This window comes from Tachypleus tridentatus, chromosome 2 (genome assembly GCF_004210375.1).
Source record: "Tachypleus tridentatus isolate NWPU-2018 chromosome 2, ASM421037v1, whole genome shotgun sequence".
Lineage (NCBI taxonomy): Eukaryota > Metazoa > Arthropoda > Merostomata > Xiphosura > Limulidae > Tachypleus > Tachypleus tridentatus.
Genome location: NC_134826.1, coordinates 50,817,986 through 50,834,112, shown reverse-complemented (window position 1 = coordinate 50,834,112; position 16,127 = coordinate 50,817,986).

Genomic DNA, 16,127 nt, shown 5'->3' with positions numbered 1-16,127 from the left:
TTGATTATTACACAACCCTTATTTATTGGCTTTAACAGAATGTTCTTTCTCTGACTTGATATGGGACTCCCAACAATAACAACAAAACATGATGCATTTCTCACATGTATGAACAACAATATTTGTTGTCGATCTTACCAGACATGTGCTTAAACTATTCACTGGAACAAACCGGATTTTTTTTCCAAATTCCATTAATACGTCTTGAAAAAATCTGTGATTAGAAAAGTTGAATAGTGATGAACACAAAAAAAAACGAAAAATCAAAACTGATAAAAAAATTTAAACATTGACATATTTTTAATTCATTTTTTGAAAAACAATAAAACCACTGCTAGTTGATGACATTTCTCTCAATTAAATTATTTTATATTAATTACTAAGTTTTATTCTGAACGTTTTTCATGCTGGATAGTCACTCATTTTTACCTTGGAAACAAATATTAATATCATTTTTTCTACTTTTATTTTATTAATTTTGTTGTCTTCTGCGAAATAAATTGCAGTTTTGTGCCTGTTGTAGCTTTCGAAAACATATCGTAAAACAAAATGTGTTGGTGATTAAAGTAGGCGAAAGAACTGGATTGCTTGAGGAGACAAACGAACATTGTTATTGATTAACCATTTGCAGAGTAATTAAAGACGATAGTAGAAATCTGAGATACATTATGGATAGAAATAAAAGAAATATTTAATACATTGAAAGGAAAAGCCTTAAAAAATTCCATACCACTGTTTTATATCTTTTAGCCAGCTTTTATTAAACAATTTTCTAGTGAACTATTTTTTTGGTGTTTTCATGAGGATATCGATTGCAGGTTTATATTAGCGATAAAATGACGAAAGAAATAAAATTATAATTTTGTTTCTATACTTTAAAATGGTCATTTTAAACTTTAAAAAATCCATTATTGATCTGAAGTTCTTAATTGTTTGAAAACATAATAATGTGTGTGTTTTTCGTATAGAAAAGCCACAAAGGGCTTTTCCAAGGGGAATCGAACCCCTGACTTTAGGGTTGTAAATCCGGAGACATACCGCTGTACTAGCGGGGGTGGCTGAAAACATACTAGTACATATGTAATAGAATATATGTAATTACAAAGTATCGTTTTGTTATATCCTCTCTCCCTATAAAGGCACTTAACAAACGATTATAATGTAAGTTTAACTTCAAATAAATATAGTGAGAGATGAAATGCGTTATTTTAAGCTTTCGCAGCTTTTCACACAGTTTAAGGTAAGTAGAATTTATATATTGTTCTATAGAGACAAAGAAAAATACAATTTAGGTATTGCTGAAGCTTACGTATTGTTACACAGAGAAAAAGAGAAGTACAATTAGATATTGTTCCAAAAGAATCAACAGAGGTCAAAGTTATGTATTGTTACCCAGAGATCAACAGAAATATAATTTAGTTATTTTTTCTGCTTAATCAACATATTATTAAATTTTCCTTAAGATAAAGATGTTAAGATATTATAAATTTTTCACAGCGTTTGCGATCTAAAAGTTCAAACTTTTTATACTATAGAGATAACAATGCCAACCAAAGTAATAATTGAAAATCGTTTCAAAATCTATCGAATTAATAACACATTATTTCTCTGTGCGAAATTTAACGCAGCATTTAATTAATTTTCAATAGTAATTATAACAATTCTACGAATAGCAAAGGATCCGTACTCTCGATTACAATTCTACTTTTTTACAATTTAAAGTTTTCTTCATAAAAATTAGGCCTAAGTAGCTTTATTTTTCAGTCTTAATTTAAAACATGTAAGTACTTATACACACACAACGTAGGTTTTATTCTTTAAAAACACTCCCCCTCTGGTACAGCGGTAAGTCTACGGACTTACAATGATAAAATCAGGGGTTCCATTCCTCTCGGTGGGCTCAGCAGATAGCCTGACGTGGCTTTGCTATAAGAAAAAAACACACACACACTCTTTAAAAATAATCTATAAACGGGTGGTAATTAGTTGAAAATTGTTTATTAAATGGAGCTTTAGGTGTTGGATAATGATTTTTCATAGGTAAATAAACATGAGTGTCAATAGCAAGATCTCTGTTGGATGTTTACTCCAAATGTTTCCATTTGACTACATTATCTAATCCTTTCTATAACAGAAGGTTAAGTACCTTATATCAGAAATATTCTGACTGTGCAATTTGGCAAGTTACATGGTAATCATAACCGGTTTAAAGTCACGGTTGTACGTCATGTTTTTGTACCACGTTTTACATTTCTGACGGTTGCTTAGGTAGTGTGATGACACCGGAAGTTGATCATTTTGGGGGTGAATATATAGCAACTCTTTCTGACGCAAAATATTCACACACACAGATCATATATAGATATGTTGAGATCAAATGCTAAGAATTTATAAAACGGAGATATCTTTTGTACTTGATGACCTTTGAAAATAATGAAATATGGAGCAACTTGGGACACAAGGACCATCTAGTCAGAGACCTATAACAAGTTATATCCCAGGCGCGTTAAGCAAAGTCCCATGTCTTTCACCAGTTGAGAACCATCGAACACTAGTGTTGGCGACAAAATAATCTCTATGCAACAGACAACAATACTGAACACAAGCTATTTTTATTTTATTTATATTCGTTCAAGCGTCGCATAACTCACGCGCTACTCAATTTAATCAAAACTGCATTACAAAACTATATTTGAGATGCAGGGTCTTCTAATAGAACATAAACGAAATTGACGATGTGGCCAGGTTACAAAATATTTTTAATGTAACGTACTCAACCAGTGACGCTTCTTTGTTTGTTTCGTTTTTAATTTCGCACAAAGCTGCCGCTAGCCGTTTCTAATTTAGCAGTATAAGACTAGAAGGAAGGCAGTTAGTCATCACCACCCATCGCCAACTCTTGGGCTACTCTTTTATCAACGAATAGTGGGATTGACCGTAACTTTATAACACCCACATGGCTGAAAGGGCGAGCATGTTTGGTGTGAAAGAGAGATTCGAACCTGCGACCCTCGGATTACGAGTCGAGCACCTTAACCCACCTGGCCATGCCGGGCCTAACAGTGAGGCAGGCACCCTTTGAATAATCGTGAATTACTAGCCACTGGTTTATGTCAAGAAGCTTCCAAGAGCTAATTGTAGACTGAACATAATATAATTAGTTCTACTAATTCTTTAAATCCCAAATCAACATTAAATATGACAAAACTTGATGTTTACGAGTAGTATTTATGTGTTTCATAATTAACTTATATTTCATAATTTATTTAATTTTTACTTTCAATAATAGTATTAGTTAGAATGTTTAGCATATCTTGTTGTATTGTTTTTTTATTATTATATCTAGGCGTTGTTTGCTTGGCATACAAATTTGAGAATAGCCTAAATCTCCTAAGTTGGCTGAACATCATGAGAAATTATTGGGTTTAAGGCCGAAAAGTTCGTTAACAGTGATGTATCTAACTGATGAAACAATGCTTTCTAATGCTTGTAGGTAAGAACGGCATATTCAATTTGCTATACCAATTAATGGCCTGATTTTAATTTTCATCTTTGGTCTAAATAAGTAACTCGCTCTGATCAGAAGTCAATGGTAACCACAACTGTATGGAACCTTTACCGTTGGTAAGTGCTACAATAAGCAATAAAGTTCTTCGCAGAGACTTAAGCCATAAATTATATTCCATTAACGAAGACACATCAAATAAAATTTCCGAACAGATTTCACGAGATAGAAAGTATTCTGTCTTCGCATGATATATCGAATACAAATAACTGGAAATAGTTACAGAACAACTGATGCTGAAGAAAATAACGTTTCAACGGACGAAACACTCTTCAGCATCAGTGATACGAAACGCCCTTCCTCTAGTATCAGTAATACGGAACGTCGTCCCTCCAGTATCAGTATGAAGAAACGCCTTTCCTACGTCATCAGTGTGACGGAAGTTCCTTCCACCAGCATCAATGATACGAAACGACCTCCCGTCAGCATCAGTGGCATGAAACACCCTCCCTTCAACATCAATAATATGAAACGCCAATCCTCCAGTATCAGTGATACGAAACGTCCTTCTTCCAATATAGAAACTTGATTTCAGTACAAATCTCCTTTCATTTAGCACAGATTTAGGGCTTATTACTACACAGCAAAAGCGTCTTCAGATATTCCTAGCTATAACATATGACATTATCGTTTTGTTAGAGCTAAGATAATCGTAATAACTATGACAAAGTAAGATCGTGTTTTTATAGCATATATCATTTACAACTCACGGCTTATGTTATAAGCCTATAGCGTTATTTTTCTATATCTCATTACATATAAACTTAAATTAAAATAGAAAATCCTACTTAGTTCTTGCTTATATCTCATTACATATAATGTAAGATAAAATTAGTATATCCTCTTAAAGTCTTGCTTGTATCTCCTCACGTGGCCCGGCATGGCCAAGCGCGTTAAGACGTGCGACTCGTAATCTGAGGGTCGCGGGTTCGCATCCGCGTCGCGCCAAACATGCTCGCCCTCCCAGCCGTGGGGGCGTTATATTGTGACGGTCAATCCCACTATTCGTTGGTAAAACAGTAGCCCAAGAGTTGGCGGTGGGTCGTGATGACTAGCTGCCTTCCCTCTAGTCTTACACTGCTAAATTAGGGACGGCTAGCACAGATAGCCCTCGAGTAGCTTTGTGCGAAATTCCAAAACAAACAAAGTATCTCCTCACATATAGAAAAATGTTTACGTATTCCTCAAAGCGTATTAGAAACTAGAAAAATACTAACAACTTAGATGATTTGCACCCGCCATTCGCAGCTTACAAGTGTCAAGTATTTAAAGATATACTGGGTTTTGTAATTAGAGATTATATTCGTTGTATAATTTGCTGCAGTTTAAATAATCGCTGTAAAACATTAAGTCGATGTTTCGAACTTAATCCCATGATACACAAACAGTTCGTGTCTAGTAATAGCTTCATTGTTTCATCCGAAGTATATCCTTGCTAAAATATCTTATTTTATGCTCTGTGTTTTAATAGTTGTTAATTGTTCGGTATTCTTCCAAATGTCTAAAGGAATTCCCAGGAGTGACGTATTTTCTCGAGGCATCTCCAACGTTGTAATATAGTAATCTTGATCTTTATAGAATAAACTACGAAACATTAAATGTACATGTTACTGACACTTTTGCTGTATTAATAGTTATGTTTTACTGGCGTTCCATCACAAATAATTTACAGTTCTAAAAGTTTGTTGGATAAAAAGTTAGAGCAAGCCAGTTTTAGCGATCTACATGCTATAATAATATCACAAAAAATGATGATGATTATAGATTTTGAGCTGTGTTAAAGTGACATGGTGTTAGAAAACCCATAAAAATCGAGGTGACGCCTGTGGATTTTGTAGGTTGAGCAAATGAGAAATTTCCTTGTTTATCAGACCATCGAAATGTGACTTTATTTGAAACAGAAGCATCTAGAAAACATCAGCGCTGATGTGTTTTGTACGTAACTGTACTCTTCAGAACTGTGTACGTGCCCGTGGCGTATAAATTACTATTTATTTTTCATCCAGAAATTTAGAGAGATGACGAGATGGTTCTGTAAGAATCCCTTCGTGTTTCAGCTGAAAACAGTCTTTGAAATGTTTTCTCTCAGAGTTGTTTTTTTGTGAAGGTTTAATTGTTTATTATATGTTTGCTGCGAAATAACTACACTCACGAACATATCACTTACTTATATGACTCTTCTTTAGCAGGTACTAGTTTCTGTGTTAACCATTAAACATTAATTGTTTTTCTCTCATCTGGTTATTTTTACCGGACGAAGGAAGTATTGAAAACTACACTCTAGCTTGTAACGAAGGATGTATTGAAAACTATACTCCAACTTGTAACGAAGGATGTATTGAAAACTACACTCTAGCTTGTAACGAAGGATGTATTGAAAACTACACTCCAACTTGTAACGAAGAAAGTATTGAAAACTACACTATCACTTGTAACGAAGGAAGTATTGAAAACTACACTCCAACTTGTAACGAAGGATGTATTGAAAACTACACTCTCACTTGTAACGAAGGAAGTATTGAAAACTACACTCCAACTTGTAACGAAGAAAGTATTGAAAACTACACTCCAACTTGTAACGAAGAAAGTATTGAAAACTACAGTCTAACTTGTAACGAAGGATGTATTGAAAACTACACTATCACTTGTAACGAAGGAAGTATTGAAAACTACACTCCTATTTGTAACTTGTAACCAACTGGTCCTCGAATAAGTAGCGTTTCTTAAGGATATAAATTTTATTCACAGCGTTTGGGTAAGGCGCTCGGCTCGCAATCGGAGGGTCAAAAGTTCGAATCCCGTTACACCAAACATTCTCACTCTTTCAGCTGTGGAGGCATGGTGTGATCTGACAGTCAATCCCACTATTCAAGGATGTATTGAAAACATCCTTGAAAGCTGTTCTTTACAACAGCTCAAGAGTTAGCGATAGGTGGTGATCACCAGCTGCCTTCCCTCTAATCTTACACTGCTAAATTAGGGACAGCTGCACAGATAGCCCTCCTGTAATTTTGTGCGAAATTGTAAACAAACAAACAAACAGTTCTTTAAGATCAAACTTACGAACTTTTTTTTAATTTTCTGAGACTAATGACGATGATAAACTTATTTCAAAGCACCTTCTCAAGCCAAGGAAACAACATTAATTAGAAATCGTCATGTGTTTTCTTCTGTAATTATTTTAACTTGATTTAACTTTTAGTAACCTCCAAAATGGAATGGATGCTCGTTTAGAAGAGAATCTTGAATGTGATTTAAGTACAAAAAATTCATAAGCAGAACAATGAAATAGTGAATTCAGGCTTTAGTATGTATATAAGGCATTTCAAATGTATTAAAAATAAAAGTATATTGATATTAATAGATTAATAGATGACAGAACATGTTTCTGCAAATATTTATACGCGTCCAGTAACGTTGTTGTTGTTTTGAATTAAGCACAAAGCTACACAATGGGCTATCTGTGCTCTGCCCACCGTGGGTAACGAAACCCGGCTTTTAGCGTTGTAAGACATACCACTGAGCCACTGGAGAGGGGAGCTCCAGTAACGATTTGATGCCAGTTCTAGATCTTAAATAATGATATAATATATTAACTCTACATAAATTATTACTTTTTTGCATTTGATTGCAAAATATGTTACCATAGACCTACGTAAGGTAACTATGATCTACCATATCGATTCTCAAATATATATATATATATATACCAGTGAAATAAAATTTTCATAATCATTTCGAGAGTAATTACGACATTTTTATTTTCAATAACTTCCGCTGGTTTGTGTTTATATACTAAAGAATAGATTCTCTGAATAACCTAAAACATGAGGCGAAAACAAAGTTCCAGAGGGTGTAATAAAGTGGAATATTTTAAGTTAGATTTTCTATACGTAGGATTAATCGTACTTTACAAGAACTATTTGTATATGTTAGCACAGTTTCGAGTTCCTTAGGATGCAACGCTGTTGCGATAATGGTTACAACGTGGTTTATAGTTGGTTCACAAGGGATTTCCTACCACCCAACCGAACAGTGTGATACTGCCCCAGGTAGATTTATAAATGAAGAAATATGTCGCAGACTCTTTCAAAGAAAAATATTCGTATATATAGTTAGCACAAAGTCGAAGACGACTTAATGTATTTCACAGTGAATGATATCTGTTTGTTTGTTTTTAGACACAAAGCTACACGATGGCCTGTTTGGGCTGGAACATAAAAATTGGTTAGAAAGTAAGTTAACGTTTCGATGGAATTTAAGAACTGTTTTTTGTTTGTTTGTTTTCTGAATTTCGCGCAAAGCTAAACGAGGGCTATTTGCGCTAACCGTCCTCAATTTAGTAGTGTAAGACTAGAAGGAATGCAGTTAGTCATCACCACCCACCGCCAACTCTTGGGCTACTCTTTTTACCAACGAACAGTTGGATGTACTTTCATAATATAACGCTCGCCACAGTTTATCTTTGCGCGAAATTTTTAACAAAATGGTAATCCGAGGGTCGCAGGTTCGAATCCCCGTCAAAACAAACATGCTTGCTCTTTCAGTCGTGAGGGCGTTATAAAGTTACGGCCAATCCTACTATTCGTTGGTAAAAGAGTAGCCCAAGAGTTGGCGGTGGGTGGTGATGACTAGTTACTGCTAAATTAGGAACGGCGTAGACACTCCTCGTGTAGCTTTGCGCGAAATTTAAAACAAACTTAACCAATTAAGCTGCATTTGACCAGTTACTTTTATCTCGTTAAATATCCAAATTATTCTTAAAGAATAATTAATATCTCATTTTATTTTAAAATAATTTATGTTTTTATGAACAAACTTCTTGGTGTTACTTTATTTCATTTTTCTTTTTTTTTCCACATAATGTCAACAACTTAAATTAGTCTCCAACTACTTCGATCGCAAAATCTTCTTTCCTGTTTAACTGTGTACAATAATCAATTTTAATTTACTTTCATCTACAAGTTAAGCAGTGAAGTCAAATGCTCAATTTGAAAATATACTACCTGAATATCAACTTAGCTCCCAAGCTGTTAACAGGTTCAACGTTTACGAAATTCAGTTCAAGCTTTAAAATTTATCGTTTAACAGTACCATATTATAATTTGTATGTAAAGAATAACAAGTCACCTTCACACGTTTTCAAACACTGCAAGTCAAATAAACACAGTATAAACATAGAAAACACTCAAATACTAAAAAAAGAAACAAACATAAACAAACGCAAAATTAAAGAAGCCTTATTTATACAAAACTTAAACCCAAAATAAACCAATACAAAAGAGCACCTTTATACCTAAATTAAAAATAATATAATAAATAAAATTATATATTCAAACATCTAAGCACGCCCTCTACATTCCAACACTCAGTTACACAACCCCTTTCAAACATGTGGTCAGCTTCTTTCTTTGTGAACTTGACGATGACCGAAGAAGGTCGAAACATTGTTCGCTCCTCTACGTAAAATATTTTCTCAACCGAAACAAGCCGTTTTTACATGTATATTTTTCTCGACATCACTGAATATTATAATTTCATTTATAACTTTATTTATTTATATTTAAAATATTACTAATCAATATATATATATACAAGTTTTTGTTGCCTTAATTATGAATTAAAGCATCGCTAATTAAAAGAATGTATCTTTCTGATAAATTGTAATTTTAAGTAATTTTGTTTTGTTTTCTAATTTTACATATTACTAATTAGACTGATGTTAGCTGTACCCCAATTTTTAACTGCAACTGCACCAATTGGCAAGATAAAATGTGGATGATCAAGATATTCTAAAGAAATTGAGACTTCTTTTCCGAGACTGATAAAACTGACAATATTTTCAATTATGTTTTTATTGATTTTTAATATTAATCGATTTGAGCTGAGCTGTTCAGTGCGAACTTGTACATCTTTTGTTTCCAGTCTTTGAAACCGTTTTTTTCTTTTGTGGAATGACAAAAATATAACTTTTTTTTCAAATAAAACTACATCTTAATAGCAATAAAACATAACCGTTATGTACAGAGGTAAAGTTTGTTGTATCAAAACGAATGATATATCTGACAACTATATTTATTCACAAAAGCTTGTAACGTCATATTCATTACGAAATACTTCTCCGTTAGGTTTTGAAGTCCAGGTTCCCTGGGAAACGTGGACAGCTTTGGCCACTGTTTTTCGTGTTCGTAAATTTTAAACTATTATAAGATGCCTCACTTTGCTTACAATGGCTGGGATACGACTTCTTGCAGGTCTCTTTATAGATGGTCTTAGTGTACCAAGTTGATCCATATTTCTTGTTTTTCAATACCATTACGTATAATAAATATTCTCGTTTTGAAGTTGGACATCATGAATCTAAACACATCTTCATGATCTTAATATACGAATATTTATGTCAGAAAGAGCTGTTACATACATTTCCTACAATCCATAAAATTTCGCTCGCATCACATTACCGACCCACGTAACTAAAAACAACGTCAAAATATAGTTTTGATACGATTTATTACACTGCGATTTATGTCACCTGTGTTTATTGCGTGGCTTGCTGATTTGCAAATCCGTCTTGAGATGAGATATTAACCCGTCTGTAGCTTCTTCACTTCGTGAAAAGAAAAGAAAATAGTTAATAGCGTAAATCTCAAAATCTTAAATAAGTAAAGGAAACGTAAACCGAAACTAAGACAACTGTCACATTTACGTGTTATAAACGTCTAACATAATACAAAAAAAATTTATCCTGTCAATTGAAACTTTATCGTTGAAGAAATATTAAACGTGTATAATTAAGGCCCAATAGAGCGTGATATAAACCGGAATAATAAACACAAGCATTTCGAAAAAAACAAATTTCGTTTTAATTATCATAGAAAAGTAATTTACAAATGTTATATTAATCAAATATTAATATATATATATACTAATATAATTAGTATTAATATGAAGCTAAGATATGCGAGATATATTCATTATATTTTAAACTACAAATTGGGTGTTCATTACGTTTTAATCTACATAGTACAGACTTAACCATTTGAGAAACTATGCTCTGAATAGCATAATTTTAGCTGGTTTACGTGAAAATAGAAAGCTGTGATGTTTGTAGGCCTATTGATACAAACAAGAAACTAAAACGTAATTGTTAGATATTGTGATATACATACATAATACTCGGTTTACGGGCTTTATTTTAAGGCATTGAATTACTTGTGTTTTGAATAAAAAATTAAAGTTGCGCATACCTAGAAACATTGTTAGTACTGAGTTATTGTATCTACTAATTTTTATATGAAAATAACCGCGTAATTTTAGAGATGTTCTTTTTGAAATGATCGCAGCCAGGTTGAATAATAAAGAAATTAACCATTTACTATTCATTCAGTATTGTTGTTGCTGTGGTTATAGAAGAAATTCACTTACAGCTCAAACGTTTGTTGCTGTGGTTACGGAAGAAACTCATTTTCAGCGTAAACATATTCTAGTCGTTTTTCATTTCAGTCAGAATAATTTTTTGTGAAAGAAATAACTGGGTACATCACTAAGTTAATTAACACTCCTTCTATCTGCAACTACGATGCACGATTAGATCATTTATCGGACTTTTGTAGTTGTTAGCAGGAACACGGTAATGTCTGTTCGAACACTGAGCTAACACAGCTGAAAGCGGTGTGAACACCTCTTGCTCACGAGTAAAGGGGGAAAAATTAGTTTGTTATTAATTTTACATCGTTATAAAAAGTAAATTAATGTTTATAAGGAAAAAGAATAATTACAGAGCTTCAAATTTAACAACTGAATTAGGGTTAAAATCAAACAACATAAACTGAGCAACTTTCACCCCCCAAAAAAAAAAAAAAAACGTTAATGATATTACGTGTTCGTTACTAGGTTTAGTGTTTTATATTTAACTTTTCCAACTACCTACGCTACTTGATTCGTTCGAAAAAAAAAACTGCTTCTACAGAAGGATTTCCAGACGGTTAAATAAAATAAGCGGTAAACCTTATATGGTTCAAGTACCAAATGCAGCAGGAATCCATTAGCCATATCACCTGAGAATTACCCGGTTGCCGAGCTAATGTTGCTCAGGTAATGGTGCTTGAACAGGTTGAAGGAAGGAAATTAATGTCCATTATATTGGCTTAACGAACTTAGTGTAATCGTGCATAAATATATGGTTCATACTTTGGAAGTCAGCAGTGCAAGCATCTATCTTAAATATTCCAAAAGCAAACAAACAAACAAAAATTCTACGTTGTTATAACTAATATAACAATTTCTCTAAAGGTGTAATCACAGATGAGAAATTCCTTTCTGGATGTATATTTGTGGCAACACATTCGTTAGACGCATATCCTTTCATTAATCACTCTATTGACCATTTATTATTATTATCAGTCTATACTGTCTTGCAAATAGGACGATAATTTACTGTTTTATTATTGGCAACTGACTCAAAAGTAATGACTTCCCTTGTGGCTCAGCAGTAAATTTGTATGTTTATAAAGCTACAAATCGGGTTTCGATAACAAGTAAAATCAACCCATCGAATAGCTTTGTGTTTAATAACAAACAAACAATAAAATAAATGTATTATTTGTTTAATAAAACAAGCGACTCCATAGTTACAGATTCAACGTTTTAAATATCCAGTTCTCTCTCTAACGTGTCTTCACGCCTCTTTCCGAAGTTCTGGTGTATTTTATTCTCTTAACAGAAATTTCACACTTCGTGGTTCAAGCGTACACAGATAACTCTGATCACGTGCGAAACTGTTTTTACTGCATAGCTATAGTTAAGTACTGTCGATTCAAAGCACTGTTTAATCACTAGATCTGTGAAACTGGTGGTGTTTGTTTGTTTTATTTTTTGAAGCTACTCGAGGGCTATCTGTGCTAGCCGTCCCTAATTTAGCAGTGCAAGACCAGAGGGAAGGAAGCTAGTCATCACTACCCACCGCCAACTCTTCGGCTACTCTTTTATCAACAAACAGTGGGATTGACCGTCACATTATAACGTCCCCACGGCTGAAAGGGCGAGCATGTTTGGCGCAACGGGGATGCGAACCCGCGACCCTCAGATTACGAGTCGCACGCCTTAACACGCTTGGCCATGCCGAGCCAACTGGTGGTGAAAATACGGGATTAGCATTGACGGCTAAAAACTTGAAAATAATTCCAAGATACAGTAACACAACTTTAACCTGTATATAATGGTTTAAAAAGTTTCATTTAAAGTAAACAAACAAAATAAAAAGTCGAAATATCACATACATTTTAGTCGTAATAAAATAAAAGCCAACTTTCACTGTTACATTAATGAAATTATAAGTACGAAATATTCTAGTTTATGTTTAAACGATAGGAGTTTAGTTAATAGTACAGCACAAATTATCTCTCAAAGTTTCAGGTTGCTTTGAAAATCTCTTGCCAAAAATAATGCTTTTATAAACAACAGTAAACAACGTTTATTTGTATTCTTTATTATATATAAACAGCAAAACACCACATCTAAGATGGCAGATAAAAACGATACAACAGAAACAAATAATATGTTAGTGATTACCTGAAGAAATATGACATATTTAATCAACTATGACAACATAAATAGTCAGTTTGTGTATATATACATGTCGCAATATTAAAATAAATACAGTTTGTTTGTTGTTGAGCACTGAGTACCATAATGAGTTATCTGTGTTGTGTCCACAGTGGGGATTTAACCTCGAATTTTAGCTTTATAACCACTCAAACTAAACGCTAAACCTTCTAGGAAATTTTTAAATGTTAGATAAAATTCAGAGTTAGAAACTTCGTGAACCGAAACAAATAAAGACTCCCTTAATAATCACTCAATATACTTACATGTTTATTATGTTTTGAGAAACGGGAAAGTGATTCCAGAAACCGTTTCACGAGAAATTGATTGTTATGTGCTGATTGGAGAAATTATTGTGGGTCATTAAAGAGCCTACATATCTGATTTTATTATGTAAGGCATGCATTGAAATAGACTCGGACATTGTTTAAAGGCATGCATTGAAATAGACTCGAACACTGTTTAAAGGCATGCATTGAAGTAGGCTCGAACACTGTTTAAAGGCATGCATTGAAGTAGGCTCGAACACTGTTTAAAGGCATGCATTGAAATAGACTCGAACATTGTTTAAAGGCATGCATTGAAGTAGGCTCGAACACTGTCTAAAGGTATGCATTGAAGTAGGCTCGAACAATGTTAAAATTTTGCTTCTAAATCTTAGCTAGATTTAAAAATAAAAAAGACTATTTACTGAACCACACCACGTGGTTGCAGCTGACGTAAAAAGGTTTGGGTAACAAAGAAATAACCTTCCAGTATGTACACGAATTAAACTGTAACTAATTGTGGGAAGGAAACATAGACACATCAAATTATATAAAACAGCAAATGAGGAATTCAGCTTCCAAATTTGGACTATAGAAAGAAGAAAACTTGTTTTAGTGCGCAATTGTATTTGTTTTTTTAATTGGCCAAATGGTTTGTTTTGTTTTTAGTTGTTTTTTTAATTTCGCACAAATCTACTCGAGGGCTATCTGCACTAGCCGTTCCTAATTTAGCAGTGTAAGACTAAAGGGAAGGCAGCTAATCATCACCACCCACCGCCAACTCTTGAGTTACTCTTTTACCAACGAATAGTGGGATTGACCGCCACATTATAACGCCCCTACGGCTGAAAGGGCGAGCATGTTTGGTGTGACGGGGATTCAAACCCGCGACCCTCAGATTATTAGTGGCATGCCTTAACACGCTGGCCAAATGGAATTTTAGTAAAACGTTTTCTACATTGTGTAGTCATGAGACTTTTATAACCGTTCAACTTATATTCATGAATGTATTCGTAGAGACAACATGACTTTGTAGTGAACCTTCTTATCGTCATAAGAAAACTGTATTTTAAATTACGTTTTATTTTAATACGGTCCGGCATGGCCAGGTGATTAAGGTACTCAACTCGTAATCCGAGGGTTGCGGGTTCGAATCCCCGTCACACCAAACATACTCGCCCTTTCAGCTGTGGGGGCGTTATAATGTTACGGTCAATCTCACTATTCGCTGGTAAAAGAGTAACCTAAGAGTTAGCAGTGGGTGGTGATGACTAGCTGCCTTCTCTCTAGTCTTACACTGCTAAATTAGGGACGGCTAGCGGAGATAGCCCTCGAGTAGCTTTGCGCGAAATTAAAAACAAACTATTTCAAAGCAACTGAAGTTTCAAATCATTTGTAACAACGATGAATTTTACTTGGTAGAAAAACAGAGGAAATTTGAAAGGATAAAGTTAATCCCCACTCAAGATTCTGATTCGTTCCATCTATTTATATGATTTATATGTTTGAGGTGTGTGCTGAGAACAGGCCATTTTAAAATATACAAGTTTTGAAACAAGGAAACCTACACGAGTGTTAAGTGATAGAGGCTCTCTTCATTTGAAAACTATGAGTACTTGTAACTTTTTAAGTGACAGAGAGCTCATCTTATCTAAAATTCACGAGTGATTATTGCTTGTTAACGGACAGAGAGCTCACCTTATCTAAAAACCGTGTGTAATTATAACTTAAGTGATAGAGAGCTCACAGTATCTAAACACCGTGAGTAATTATAACTTCCTAAGTGACAGAGAGCTCACCTTATCTAAAAACCGTAAGCAACTATAACAAAATATTTTATGCGTTTGTATAAAATAAAGCTACACAATGGATTACCTGCGCTCTGTCTACCCCACATTTTCGCGTTTCAAGCAATGAGCCACCAAGGGCGTTTTTACAGTCATTATAGAAATGTGCTACATAGAACCATGAAATTAAAAATAATTCACTTTACGGCAGTGTCTCATTAACTTTAATATGATTTTTTCTTCCACTACCCCTCTCTCTCTCTTTTTTTTTTTAAATGAGTGAAAGATATTGTTTGTTTGGAATTTCGCACACGGGCTATTTGCGCTAGCCTTTCATAATTTAGCAGTGTAAGACTAGAGAGAAGGCAGAGAGTCATCGCCACCCACCGCCAACTCTACGGCTACTGTTTACCAACGAATAGTGGTATTGTTCGTACATTATAACGCTCCACGGCTGAAAGGACGAACATGTTTGGTGTGAGAGTGTTTCAAACCCACTACTATCAGACTGCGAGTCAAGCGCCCTAATCACCTGGCCATGTCGGGCCGTAATTGTAAAGATCTAGTAGACAGACACACATTACAATTTTATATGTATTGTAGTGATTACTTATTATTAATATTAATTAAAAACCGTGTTAAAACGTTTAGTTTTGCATTGTTGTACTGACGAATCTACAATAATTGCTCGCCCCCTTCCCCAAGAATTCATTCGTACTTCTTGGGTACGAGTGCGCCTCTCACTTTGGAAAATGTTGCTTTATAGATTTTATTATTGAACAATTTTTGAATAATAGCGCCGATGTTTAAAAGTAAGAATAATTCTCAAAACTAATTAATTTTCCCATACACGTGCAAATGCTTGAAAGGTAACAGACAATATTCACAGTGCATTTCTATACTGTT